This window comes from Pan paniscus, chromosome 16 (genome assembly GCF_029289425.2).
Source record: "Pan paniscus chromosome 16, NHGRI_mPanPan1-v2.0_pri, whole genome shotgun sequence".
In the NCBI taxonomy this organism is placed as follows: Eukaryota; Metazoa; Chordata; class Mammalia; order Primates; family Hominidae; genus Pan; species Pan paniscus.
Window position 1 is genome coordinate 23,562,490 of NC_073265.2, and position 14,687 is coordinate 23,577,176.

Genomic DNA, 14,687 nt, shown 5'->3' on the forward strand with positions numbered 1-14,687 from the left:
AAATCCCATCAGGCTTTTATGGTAGTTTTATAATAAATTGTGAAATTAGGTAAAAAAAAAAAAAAGAAGAAAATGTGGCACATATACACCATGGAATACTATGCAGCCATAAAAAGGATGAGTTCATGTCCTTTGTAGGGACATGGATGAAGCTGGAAACCATCATTCTCAGCAAGCTATTGCAAGGACAAAAAACCAAACACTGCATGTTCTCACTCATAGGTGGGAATTGAACAATGAGAACACATGGACACAGGAAGGGGAACATTACACACAGGGGCCTGTTGTGGGGTGGGGGGAGGGGGGAGGGATAGCATTAGGAGACATATCTAATGTAAATGACAAGTTAATGGGTGCAGCACACCAACATGGCACATGTATACATATGTAACAAACCTGCACGTTGTGCACATGTACCCTAGAACTTAAAGTATAAAAAAAAGTATACCAATTCACAGAAATCCTCCACACTTCCAATTACAATAAAACTATCCATCTATTACTCTAAAATTTGTGAATATTAATCATTCTATCTTTCCAGCTTTTCTTCTGCATTTGTGACCCCTTTGTACTATTTTTTTCTGTTAGGATACAGTCAAGAAAACTGAAATCATGGTAGTAGGTACTTTAAAGACGGAATTGGTTACCAGATGTTAGAAGGCTCTAGAAGTTCTTGAGCAGGAGTAATTATAGACATCAGTTTACCTTAAATGGGCAGAATTCAGATAGATAACAACAACAACAAAAAGAGACTGTGGAGGTTATTCATAGTGGACTAATTTGTTTGGAAAAAATAAGTAGCTATAAATCAGTATATTCTAGTATCTTTGAGACAACAAATATTGGAAATTGTTTTTCTTTTCTTTTTTTTTTTTTCCCAGCAAGTGCTGTGTTTATTTTCCAAACAATTTTATTGAAATGTGCCAGGAGTAGATGGGCAGCACAAATGTATGAACAGGAAAAAAAACAAATCACATGTACAATAATTTTTTTAAAGTGAAGGTTAATCTTGGGAGATATCAGTTCCCCTCTCCCTCCCCCTGCAGACTTCCAGCGTTTCCATTAAGGTTAAGCCTCTACGAACCTAGCATTAAAAAAAAAAAAAAAAAAGGAATACAAGATCTTTTGCAAATAACAAAAACAAAAACCAAAAAATGGCATAAAGGAAAGAGAAATACCTTCCTGCTCAGATGGGACTCTTCCTAGGCACCTAATTAGAAGGCGTGCTGAGCGGTGGAGAAACACAACTTCAGAGTGCAAGGGTATGGACCATTGGGTTTTTCATCTGGTAATGGTTCAGGAAGCCCGGAGTCTCCAGGGCATCGCTCTTGGATTCCCATTCCAGCAGTCCAGAGGAGCTGCGCTCACTTTTGCCTGAGAATACTTTCACAGAAGATGGCCGCTTCACTCCCAGCTCATCATAGATCTCAAAGAAGTTCTCCTCGGTCGCCTCCAGCGGGGCGTTGAAGAAGTGCAGCATGTTGCTGGGGTGCTGGATGCGGTTCTTGGCTGCCTGCTCTGTGGTGGAGAACCGATTGTTCCGGGATTCACTGAAGTCTTTGCAACTGCAAGACCCATCTTCCAACCCGTGTGACTGACCGGGCATGATGGCTGGCTGCTTGGAGACACAGACATTCAGCTTCTGCCCAAACATGAAGTTGTTGTTGAGGTGGGTAATGACCCGGTCCACAGTGTAGCCATCAGCCATCTCCACCATGGCGCCCCCGGCTTGCTTTTCATGAATTTCACCTTCTCCACATTGCCATACAAGCAGAAGACATTGAAGACTAGGTCACAGTTCATCTTAGATTGATGCAAGCCATAGACCATGAGCACAGGGCTGTCGGCGTGAGGGCCATACTCGGGTGGTGGGGGAGGGGGTGGGGGGGTCCCATACTGGGGGCCGTAGCGACTTGGGCCCCGACAGTGACCCCCGACTGGTGGACCCATCCTTCTCCCTTCGTAGTGAGGTCGGGGGGGCCCGTAGCCCTCATCATGGTAATGGCTGTGGTACCCACCGTGGGGCCCTCCATATTCTGTGGGGTGATCTCCCAGGAGAGGGGGCTGCCTCTGGCGTTTGTTGGGGTTGCTGCCAGGGTCACCTTGTCCACTGAGATTGGGGTTTGTGTAGTCCCAAGTATCCTGATCATTCTTGAACACATTCAAGCGTGTAGGCTTTGCGTATTCCATCTTCAGAGTGCAACAGCCAGAATAGATACCAGCCCCATTGAGAGAGGCCTTGGCCCGCTGGGCACTTTGAACAGAGTCAGATTCCACCATCGCCTTAACTCCATTCTTCTTGAAAATGATAATTCTCTGGACAGGGCCACAAGGATTACAGATAGTGTAAAGAACATCCGCGGTGATCGAATAAATGGGGTTCAGGATGGTAAAGAGAAGCACACTGTTCACGCTCAGGGAGTCATCGGAGTCCCCGGGGAGGGAGATCTTCTGGCTGGTAGAGTAGTTGACAAAAGCTGGGTGACCGGCAATGTATATTTGGTTGTCGGCTGCGTAGCTCACGGCGTTGCAAGCCCCCAACACATCTTCAAACTCCACCAATGCTTGTCTCTTTTTAGGCATTACCACCCCATAGCTGATGGGTGCAAACTCCTGCAAGGCCTCCACAAGGTCAGCTTCCACCACATCGTCAATCGGGCCCCTGATGTGGACAACTGGGGAGGCAGGGGTTTTGTGCAGGTCATGGTAGTTCTCCCCGCCGCCGCCCCCGCCGCCCCGCCGCCCCGCCGCCCCGCCGCCCCGCCGCCCCGCCGCCCCGCCGCCCCGCCGCCCCGCCTCCTCCACCGCCACCGCCGCCGCCTCCGTGCTGGTCGCCGGCGTTGCCAGTCTTGAGCCGCTTAGGGGCACCGCCGCCCTCACTGCCGCCGCCTTAGTAGCCGCCACCGCCGCCTCTGCCGCCCCCCGCCGCCATCTTCATCGCTCCCGACAGCCTCTGCTGCTCGTCCGGCTGCTGCCTCTGCTCCAGCCGCCGACGCCGCTTCTCCCAGGAAATTATTTTTCCAAGTTAGTTTGGTAAAGTTTAAAAGGTTGGTGCTTTATCCTGTAGACAATTGAGAGTAGTTTCTGTATTTAAGAAGGATAAATAAAATGTTCTGTGTGCAGGGCGGATTAGAAATGGAAGACATTGGAAGCAGAGAGAAGTTAAGGAAAAATGTTGACGTTATCTTAAAGTGTTAAGAACCTGAACGAAACTCATTGCAAAATCATTGCCAGGGAATACAGTGTAGGGCCATTGACTGACTCTAGTAGTGGATGAGGACAACTCACAGAGAGAAATCCGACAATCCATGTTTAGCAGAGGGAAGGAAGCCAGAAATAGTTATTAATAAGTGCAAGACTTCAGTTTTGTTGGTTTTTTTGTTTTTTACTCCCAGCAAGCTAAATTTGACAATAATGTAGCTCAATTTCTCCCAATCTCATTTTGTTAATCTCTATAATCTTGCCCCAGAAAAGCCATTTGTACCCCAGCTCAGAAAATTCTGTATTCATTTGTCTTCATAAGATTGTAAAAATTTCAAAACTGTCTGTTCATGATAATTAGAGAAATACAAATCAAGACTACAATGAGATACCATCTTACACCAACCAGAATGGCTATTACTAAAAAGTCAAAAAATAACAGATGCTGGTGAAGTTGTGAAGAAAAAGGAATGCTTATACACTGTTAGTGGGAGTGTAAGTTAGTTCATCCATTGTGGAAGACAGTGTGGCAATTCCTCAAAAGCCTAAAGACAGAAATAGCATTTGACCCTGCAATCCCATTACTGGGTATATACTTAAAGGAATATAAATCATTCTATTATAAAGACACATGCATGCATATGTACACTGCAGCACTATTCACAATAGCAAAGACATGGAACCAACCAAAATGGCAATCAGTAACACACTGGATCAAGAAAATGTGGTACATATATGCCATGGAATACTATGCAGCCATAAAAAAGAACAGAGACCATATCTTTTGCAGGGACATGGATGGAGCTGGAGGCTATTATCCTTAGCAAACTAACATAGGAAGAGAAAAACACCGCATGTTCTCACTTGTAAGTGGGAGCTAAATGATGAGAACTCACATGGACACACAGAGGGGAACAACACACACTGGGGACTTTCAGAGAGAGGAGGCAGAGAGAAGGGAGATCATCAGGGAAAATAACTAATGGGTGCTAGGCTCAATACGTGGATGATGAAATAATCTGTACCACAAACCCCCATGACAAAAGTTTACCTATGTAACAAACCTGCACTTGTACCCCCAAACCTAAAAGTTTAAAAAGGAAGCGAAAAAAACTTTAAAGTAGCTCAATAAGTTTTATATTAATGTCAACTTTAAATAATTTTTATGCATAATACGTTATTAAAATTCATTTACCTTTTTAAAAAAAGAATGTGAAATTTTAGCAGAGTTTTCAACAACAATGTTATAGTTAACAAGAGAAAAGCATCCCTGATGCTTTACAAACTGGTGTTTCAATGAATTAGTCTTTTTTTTCTGAGAGGGAATCTCGCTCTGTTGCCCAGGCTGGAGTGCAGTGGCATGATCTCGGCTCACTGCAACCTCCACCTCCCAGGTTCAAGTGATTCTCCTGCCTCAGCCTTCCAGTACCAGAAGGCGTGCACCATGACGCCTGGCTACATTTTGTATTTTTAGTAGAGACGGGGTTTCACCAGGTTGGCCAGGCTGGTCTGCAACTCCGGAGCTCCCAAACTGCTGGTAGTACAGGCATGAGCCACCGTACCTGGCCAAAATGAATTACTCTTAATTGTGTTCTATTCATTTGTTTTTCCTGCATTTTCATTTCATTTCACTTTGATGAACCAACGGAAATACCCGATGGAATACAGTGACAGCTTGAAAAGCTTCATGTTAACAAAGTTATCATTCCACAGTAGATAAAATAATATGTGAAAGTAATGAGAACTTAGGAATTCCTCTAAAATCAGAATTTAAAGACATACCACTTACCCTTTAAGATAGCTTACAGCACAGAAGTCTTAGAAAATGGGCATTAGAGTGTCAGAAAGCTAGTCATGTTAAAAAAAACCTTTCAAATCAAGGCTAGCCACCTCATTAAATAATAAAATGAAGAAACTAGTTATAAAACCGGTGTTCCATTTTCAATTTTAAAAAAATGCTGATGGTAAAATAACCATTAATTTAAAATATTTTTCTGCTCACTTCTAGAAGGTGGAGCATAAACCACTTAAGTGACCTATTTAAGCCCCACTAAAGCAAATGGCAAATATTGGGATTGGATTACCAAATGTATGCCTTCCATTTGATTGGCCATATTATTGTTTCATGCATGGATAATGGCTTTTCTCCTTCTTCAGTAACCCAAAGGAAAAGCTGACATTCTAACCTGGAGCTGCACATTCAAGCTTTGACACATGCCTCTAACTGGTTTCGTCTAATGCTTATAATAAACCTGTAGAGTCAGCAACTTTAGAAAGATGGGTTGAAGAAGTGTCTTTATCATAGTTTGAATTTTTCTCTGGGGCACTTGGCAGAGTCACCTCTGGTGTTTCAAATGTGCTTGAAAGTTATCTGGCTGCCCTCTGAGAAGTTTGCATAAAAACTGCTTTACTTAAAAGCAGGCAAAATTAAGGTTTCTGTAACAAAACCATAGGCATTGCATTGAGCTAGGACAAAGACCAAATATCCTGCTTCCATGTGGCAGAGAAATAATGAATAACTTGGTTCAAGAGCTCATGGAGTGGCATATCATCACACCATTATTAATAGAGAACATTGCTAATTTCTAAAAGGGCTTCATGTCATGATTATTTTATCCTCTTCTTTCTGTTAAATTTTTAACATGTATGTCCACTGCAAAGTACGCAAAGGAAATAAATTAGCACTAAAAAAAGGGCTTCTTCACAACTGCAAATTATATATATATTTCTTTCAGAACATCACTTTAGAGAGAAAATAGCAAAAATTCAGCATCATCACTTTTTGACAGTTCACTAGCCAATCAAAATATAGAAAAAGAAGGAGAAATTAAGTACATTTTTATTCACTGTACATTTTTAGCTATTTGTGTAGAAGAAAAACAATTAGCTGATTTAAAAACCCTAAGGTGAGTATGCAGTTTTTAATTATTATCTTTGCTGTTGTGATTTATATTTGTATTTTATTTATGTAAAAACCAGTAAATAAACCTATGTCAAATACTTCTTTATTTTTGATACTAGTTCAAAATATTGGTGACTTTTTAAGGTATGAATATCTCATATGTATCTTTTAGAAATTATCAGAGAGTTATAAAATAATATTGGGGAGGTAAGGAAGGCACTAGACATAAGAAACTTTTATAGACAAATACTTTGTCACCAAAGTTGTATATTTAAAAGTCCCTATTCTTTGTCTCTTATCGATTCAAAATTAATTCATTAGAAAACAATTTTCCTCAACATTTAATCCCTAGTTGTTCATCTTTTTCACTAGTTTGTATTCCATTACTCATTGCTTCATAGCTAAACTCTGTTTAAATCTGTTAACTGAAATGATTTTAAAACGTTTTGGTGGAGCGCTGCGGGAGGTGCGTGCGCGCCCCGGCCGCCGAACAAAGGAGCAGGGGCGCCGCCGCGAGGACCCGCCACCCACCTCCCGGGGCCGCGCCGCGGCCTCCCGTCCACCGCCACCATGACCGCCAACGGCACAGCCGAGGCGGTGCAGATCCGGTTCGGCCTCATCAACTGCGGCAACAAGTACCTGAGGGCGGAGGCGTTCGGGTTCAAGGTTAACGCGTCGGCCAGCAGCCTGAAGAAGAAGCAGATCTGGACGCTGGAGCAGCCCCCTGACTAGGCGGGCAGCGCGGCCGTGTGCCTGCGCAGCCACCTGGGCCGCTACCTGGCGGCGGACAAGGACGGCAATGTGACCTGCGAGCGCGAGGTGCCCGGTCCCGACTGCCGCTTCCTCACCGTGGCGCACGACGACGGCCGCTGGTCGCTGCAGTCCGAGGGGCACCGGCGCTACTTCGGCGGCACGGAGGACCGCCTGCCGTGCTTCGCGCAGACGGTGTCCCCCGCCGAGAAGTGGAGCGTGCACATCGCCATGCACCCTCAGGTCAACATCTACAGCGTCACCCCTAAGCGCTAGGCGCACCTGAGCGCGCCGCCGGCCGACGAGATCGCAGTGGACCGCGACGTGCCCTGGGGCGTCGACTCGCTCGTCACCCTCGCCTTCCAGGACCAGCGCTGCAGCGTGCAGACCGCGGACCACCGCTTCCTGCGCCATGACAGGCGCCTGGTGGCGCGCCCCGAGCCGGCCACTGGCTACACGCTGCAGTTCCGCTCCGGCAAGGTGGCCTTCCGCGACTGCGAGGGCCGTTACCTGGCGCCGTCGGGGCCCAGCGGCACGCTCAAGGCGGGCAAGGCCACCAAGGTGGGCAAGGACGAGCTCTTTGCCCTGGAGCAGAGCTGCGCCCAGGTCGTGCTGCAGGCGGCCAACGGGAGGAATGTGTCCACGCGCCAGGGTATGGACCTGTCTGCCAATCAGGACGAGGAGACCGACCAGGAGACCTTCCAGCTGGAGATCGACCGCGACAACAACAAGTGTGCCTTCTGTACCCACAGGGGCAAGTACTGGACGCTGACGGCCACTGGGGGCGTGCAGTCCACCGCCTCCACCAAGAATGCCAGCTGCTACTTCCACATTGAGCGGCGTGACCGGCGCATCACACTGCGGGCGTCCAATGGCAAGTTTGTGACATCTAAGAAGAATGGGCAGCTGGCCGCCTCGGTGGAGACAGCAGGGGACTCAGAGCTCTTCCTCATGAAGTTCATCAACCGCGCCATCATCGTGTTGCGCGGGGAGCACGGCTTCATCGGCTGCCGCAAGGTCAGGGGCACCCTGGACGCCAACCGCTGCAGCTATGACGTCTTCCAGCTGGAGTTCAACAATGGTACCTACAACATCAAAGACTCCACAGGCAAATACTGGACGGTGGGCAGTGACTCCGCGGTCACCAGCAGCGGCGACACTCCTGTGGACTTCTTCGAGTTCTGCGACTACAACAAGGAGGCCATCAAGATGGACGGGCGCTACCTGAAGGGCGACCACGCAGGGGTCCTAAAGGCCTCGGCGGAGACCGTGCACCCCGCCTCGCTCTGGGAGTACTAGGGCCCGCCCGTCCTTCCCGGTTCCTGCCCACGTGGCGGCTCCTTCCAACCCTCCCTGCTAACCCCTTCTCCTCCAGGTGGGCTCCCCGGGGCGGGAGGCAAGCCCCCTTGCCTTTCAAACTGGAAACCCCAGAGAAAACGGTGCCCCCACCTGTCGCCCCTATGGACTCCCCAGTCTCCCCTCCGCCCTGGTTCCCTACTCCCCTCGGGTCAGCGGCTGCGGCCTGGCCCTGGGAGGGATTTCAGATGCCCCTGCCCTCTTGTCTGCCACGGGGCGAGTCTGGCACCTCTTTCTTCTGACCTCAGACGGCTCTGAGCCTTATTTCTCTGGAAGCGGCTAAGGGACGGTTGAGGGCTGGGAGCCCTGGGCGTGTAGAGTAACTGGAATCTCTTGCCCCTCCCAGCCACCACCTCCCAGCCCCCCAGGAGCTGGGCACGTGTCCCAAGCCTGTCAGTGGCCCTCCCTGGTGCACTGTCCCGAAACCCCTGCTTGGGAAGGGTAGCCGTCAGGTGGGCGAGGACTGAGCCTCGGTGTTTTTTTGGGTGGTGGCTGGAAACAGCCCCTCTCCCACGTGGCAGAGGCTCAGCCTGGCTCCCTTCCCTGGAGCGGCAGGGTGTGACGGCCACAGGGTCTGCCCGCTGCATGTTCTGCCAGGGTGGTGGTGGGGGGGGGTAGGGGTGTGGGGGCCGTCTTCCTCCTGTCTCTTTCCTTTCACCCTAGCCTGACTGGAAGCAGAAAATGACCAAATCAGTATTTTTTTTTTTTAATGAAATATTATTACTGGAGGCGTCCCAGGCAAGCCTGGCTGTAGTAGTGAGTGATCTGGGTGGGGCGTCTCAGCACCCTCCCCAGGGGGTGCATCTCAGCCCCCTCTTTCCGTCCTTCCCGTCCAGCCCCAGCCCTGGGCCTGGGCTGCGGATGCCTGGGCCAGAGCCCCCGCTGTGATTGGTGCTTCCTGGGCCTCCTGGGTGGATGAAGCCAGGCGTCGCCCCCTCGGGGAGCCCTGGGGTGAGCCGCCAGGGTCCCCCTGCTGCCAGCCTCCCCCGTCCCCGACATGCATCTCACTCTGGGTGTCTTGGTCTTTTATTTTTTGTAAGTGTCATTTGTATAACTCCAAACGCCCATGATAGTAGCTTCAAACTGGAAATAGTGAAATAAAATAACTCAGTCTGCAGCTCCCCCCCAAAAAAAAACTTTTTGTCCATTTTTTACCTATTCCATTTGACATTGGTCTCATATGATATCATGATATAAAGGAAAATGACCCTGCAATGATATGATTCATAATTCCACTATAAATTTCCTTGATGCTTTGAGAGTGTGATTTATTTATTTTGCCCCCTTCCTTTTTTTTTTTTTTAACTATGAAGCAGGTACATGTACAATAATGCCATTTTTTTCAACTCCAAATAAATAGAAACAGCTATAGGACTAAAGTTTCTAATATGAATCTTATAGTTTACTTAGCACATGCTTTAATAAAGTTACCTCTTCAGGAAACTAGAATATTGTGTCTGGTGTAAGACTAGATGTTTTGTCAAAAGCATATGTAATATTCATATAGTGGAGCTTTGGCTTTATGCCATGAACAAGCAGGAGGTGTTTTTGGAACTGACCTATTGATTTTCACAGGTTATTTATTAGAAATGACTGCTGCCATTCCCACATAGTCCTAAGTGTAAACATTTACCATATGTATGTGGCTTCAAGATTATTTTGTTGTTCACAAAATCACCTATGTCCTCCCATCAAAATACTGTCCTCATCTTAAAAGTAAATGGCACTATTTTATTCAATGATTTACATTTTGGAATCCTAACCAGATATTTTTTTCCTTAAATTTCAAGCACTGCATTACTTCCAAAGACATGCTATGGGTATGTGGAAATTATATCAAACATGAGTAAATTTTGTTGACCAAGACTGCAGAAATAACAATACCATCACATAAATATATGAATACAGACGTTGATGGTTGCTGAAAATTACCCCCAAATAGCCAATGCCACGAGTATATTTTGAATAGCTAGTTTGATTTTTATTAACATTATATTAAGGTTATTTCTAAGCCTGCAGACAAAATTTATAGAATATACTATTCAGATATTTGAGAATGTACTACTTAAATATTTGGATATATTTATTCCAAATCTATCTCCACTGTGATTTTTTAGGAGATACAATTGCCATCACAGTAAGATATTGCTGATTCCAATGAAATTTTTAATTAACTAGAAAAATCAAAGAATGCAATTCTTTTTCAAGATTTCTTCAAATAAAGAAACAAGCAAAATTAGGCTGTGGTGCTGTGAATAACACCAAGAAGTATGGAGTCAGGCAAGCCTCAGGTTCAGTCACAGTTCTACTGTTAAGTAGATAATTCTAAGGGTGCGTCTCTGTGTCTTAGGTTTGTGGAGACCTACAGCAGCGTTCCACAGACCAACACTGAGCCTACCCCACGACTATTCAACCTGACCATTATTGGGTAGCTTTCATCTAACCAGTTAGAAAGAAAACATCTAAGAAAACTATTTACTAAAGAATTATATATTTTAATTAAGGGTACTGAACATGGTCAAGTTAGAGAACAATAGAGTAGAAAACTTCTATTCAAATATAATTGAGACCAGTTTTTTGATAGTTAATCTGAAAAGTGAGTTAAGGAGGAGGATCATGGGGTTAAAAAAAACCAGAAATGTAAATTATTTGGCCAATATTTTGATACAAGTCCAGGACCCTTTGATTATTATTCTACTAACTGGAGTTTCTATACATTGTCTTCTTTGTATAAATTATGATCATAAGAAGTCAATTATAATTCTAAATTTTTACTTGTTTAAAGTAGAACAAAAAAAGTAATTGAAGTGCAAACACCTTTTAGCTTATTAAATTTTTGCTATTCTTATTCTAATTTTGTAATTTTTTCTTAAAAATTTACATTGCTTAGCCCTCCTAGTAATCAGCTTAGCTTTTTCTAATCTTTTCAAGACCCAGATATTTTTACATAAATAGCACCACTCTATTATAATCACATCACTGATTTTAGTTATGTCACAAAAGACCAACTTGAATACAACCTAAATAAACTGTCTGGTAGATAAGTTAACAACATAACGTCAATTTGAGGCAACAGACTTACATAGGCATAATAGAAAACACACTGTTATTTTACAGGGAGAATGTACAGTGTCCATTCATTCAACAAGTTAGTTAAACACAACTCAACTAAAACAATGTCATTGAAAAGTAGCAAATTCTCTTTTTGCTCCATGGACTTACAGCCAATGAGTCCTGAGAAAGAAGAGATAATTTAAAGAGCTTCGTTGGCAGGTGAATCTGTACTTGGCCTTTTAGCTTAGAGACTGAAGCTCCATATTAAAAGCAGAAGAATAGTGAGACATCCCATATGAAGAAAGAAATCAGAACAGACATGCAGGGGCAAAAGTAGCCATGGTCTGCGTCCTGGCTCAGGAGGACAGTATGTGTTGAAGAGCAAAGCCTAGAATGGGCTGATGCCTGTAACCTCACCCCATCTCATTGCTTTATCACACTGCTTGCCCAGAAAATCTGGTGCCCCACAGTGAGAACAGGAACTGGGCATCCCAGCTAATCTTCAGCTGGGTGGGTCTCATAGGGTTGTCAGATTTGAAAAAAATAACAATAGGCTTTGAAGAAAAAGACTTGGAGATGAAGCAGAATGCTCTTGCCAAAGCTTCCCTCAATTGACATAAGAGGAACAAATTTATTTCCCAAATTAGTTATAGTATAATTTACCAGGTATCCAAATAAATTTGTTTGGACACTAAGAGTTTTCCCCTTGAATAATGCCTGAACATAATTTTACATATAATTCTTTTATTCAACAAATGCTCAACGTATGTTTGTTTTATACCAAACACTTTTAAGGAATTAGGAATACCATTGTGAATAAAATAGACAATCTCTACTAAATGCTTAGTTATGATGGAAGGCAAACAAATACATAAAATAATTAAGAAATACAGTTTTATGCCTCATTATGTCAGATGATAGTAAGTGCTGTGTCCCCAAAACACTTACTCATTTTCTCAAACTATTATAAAACAGGGAAGGTGCATAAAGAGTGCTGGACATGGGACTGAAGATTCTGTTTTAAATATGGTTGCCAGGGAAGTCCTCACTGTGTAAGAACATTCCATCAAGGACTTGAAGGAGATGAGGGAAGTCATCAAGAGGATGGGAAAAAGAACACTCCCAGTAATAGGACCAGCAAATGCAAAGAGCAGAGGAGAAAGACATCTGCTTTGTTTAAGGGACAGCAAATAGGTCTCCCTGCTACAGCAGAGTAAATAGAGTGGAAATGGTAGAAGAGTTTTTAGTTGTAAGGCAAGAAGGGGACCAACCATGGAGAGTCTTAGATGTCATTGTGGAGATTTCTATTTTACTGGAGGTGAAATGGAAGCCACTGAAGACACTTGAAATGGAGGCCGATATGGTTCACAGCTTTAATAGTCTGCTGTCTGCTGAGATAAGAATTGACTATAGGACAAAGGGTAGATCTAGGTAGTGAGATGTTATTGCAGTCACCTAGGAAAGAGATAGGATGATTTGAACTAGAGTGGTACTGGTAAGAGGTGGTCATATTTTGAAAATATCTTTGAAGTAGAGTTGACAGGATTTGGTGATGAATTTGACATGGAATGTGAGTCAAATTTCATAGCCTGAGCCAAACATCCCTATTTAATTACGTTGAATATGATGGAAAAGGTGGGGGGAAATGGATTAAGAAAAGAAAGAAGTTTGCTGTGGGAAACAGTAAGGTGAAGAAACCAGTAGAGATGTTAGATATCTAAATCTGAGTTCAGGAGTTTTGAATGCATAGAAAATTTGATCATTAGCATGGGGCTGGTATTTGAAGCCATGAGACCGGACAAGGTCATTTTAGTTTAGTGTATTTCCACAGATTATATTTCAAGCATCGTGCTAGATACTTTAACGTTTGGCCATTTTAAAGGCCCCTTGGTAAATTTCACAGGAATCAGGATTTGACTGACCTGTTTTTCTCAGATGTCTGACCTCAGTCGGATGCATGATTTTATTATATTTAATTCCCTATAAAATTCCAAAATATCAAAATAAGACCTATATTTATTAGCAGGATTTTTCAGGTACAATATTCCTACTCAGATAGAACTATATCACTTAATTTCACAGAAATATCCTTCCCTGGGGTGATGATACTATTATATCACCAATCATGAAGTCATGCTGACTTGCAGGCAACAATGGAGCTCACATTTAGATCTAAGCTAATTTGCATGACTTACTTAAATTATGAAAAGACACACTTTTAGAGAGCAGGCAGATTTTGTTAATTCTGAATTATGTCAAAGTATCACTTAATAATTCTCAAGGGCCCAACTCTGGCGAAACCGGATGCTGCAGTGTATGTGTTTCCTATTCCCTTCCAACTTTTTTCATCATGATTCATCAGCGAATGCTATGAAGTCTAGAAATTTCATTAATGGATATCAGGGCCATTGGACCATGCATTTACACAAATTGCTCTGTGAAGAAGGAGCATTCACTCTCTCTCTCTCTCTCTCTCTCTCCAATGCTTTCTCCCCCTCTTTCTCTTTCAAGAGCAGAACATTTTAGTGACCTCCAGTTAACTGGCTGAACTAAGCAGCCATCTCTTAGGTTATAATGCATTGCTAACAAACCTCAGCATAGACTGTAACGCTACCACTAAAGCTTCTGTTCATGTTGTTCTAGGGCTAATAAAATGGTATATTGTATTCTAGCTCTGAGGAAATTTGAGATTGTCTCATATTTTCTCAGTTAAACCAGATAATAATTAGTTATGGGGAAGGGAGAGGAATTGCTGTGGCAGAGCCAGCCTGAGACATAATTTCTATTCATTCTCAATGTATTATCTGTTTTCTCCCTAGAGGCTTCCTTTTGTTACTCTTATATCAAAATCCCACTTCATTTTCCTGCCATCTCAACTCAAAAATCATACCTACAAAAGAGCTAAAGTGTTCATCTTTTTGCTTTTGCACAAACTCTGTGCCAGCTATGAGAGTGTAAGCTTTATAGTTATATATAGATGTTTTTATTTATAATCTTTCTCCTGCAAGAAAGGATTAAAGTGAAGCAAAAAGAACATGTAATAAGATGAATAATGAATAGAAAAATAATTTGCTCTTAAGACAAAGTAAAGGAAACTATAAAAGGGAGATGACTAGAACTATTTAGCAAGAAGAGACCTCGTTCTTTCCATCAAATAGTGTGGTGTAATTTGCACAATGCACCCAATGGTTAATGAATACATATTTGTTGAGGATAGCATTAATAAATAACGTGACCAAAGAAAAACTAATACAAAAGATTTTTACCCTTCAGGAAGTAACTATTAGGTAGGTATTGTAAATTCTAACTTTAAAAGATAGAGGAAAAGATATATTGAGCTGACCCATAAATACAACAGGAAGACACAGAGTAACAATTACTGCAGGTGAATTTCAGCTCTCGGTCTATCTACCAACCAGTGTCA

At 43.6% G+C, this 14,687-nt stretch overlaps 2 pseudogenes; one reads left to right on the forward strand and one right to left on the reverse strand.

Moving 5' to 3' along the window:
* Positions 1–1,199: 1,199 nt before the first annotated feature.
* LOC134729173 (heterogeneous nuclear ribonucleoprotein L-like) lies at positions 1,200–2,721 on the reverse strand (annotated as a pseudogene).
* A 3,875-nt stretch (positions 2,722–6,596) lies between these two features.
* On the forward strand, positions 6,597–9,331 carry LOC134729166 (fascin-like; annotated as a pseudogene).
* The last annotated feature ends 5,356 nt before the right edge of the window (positions 9,332–14,687 follow it).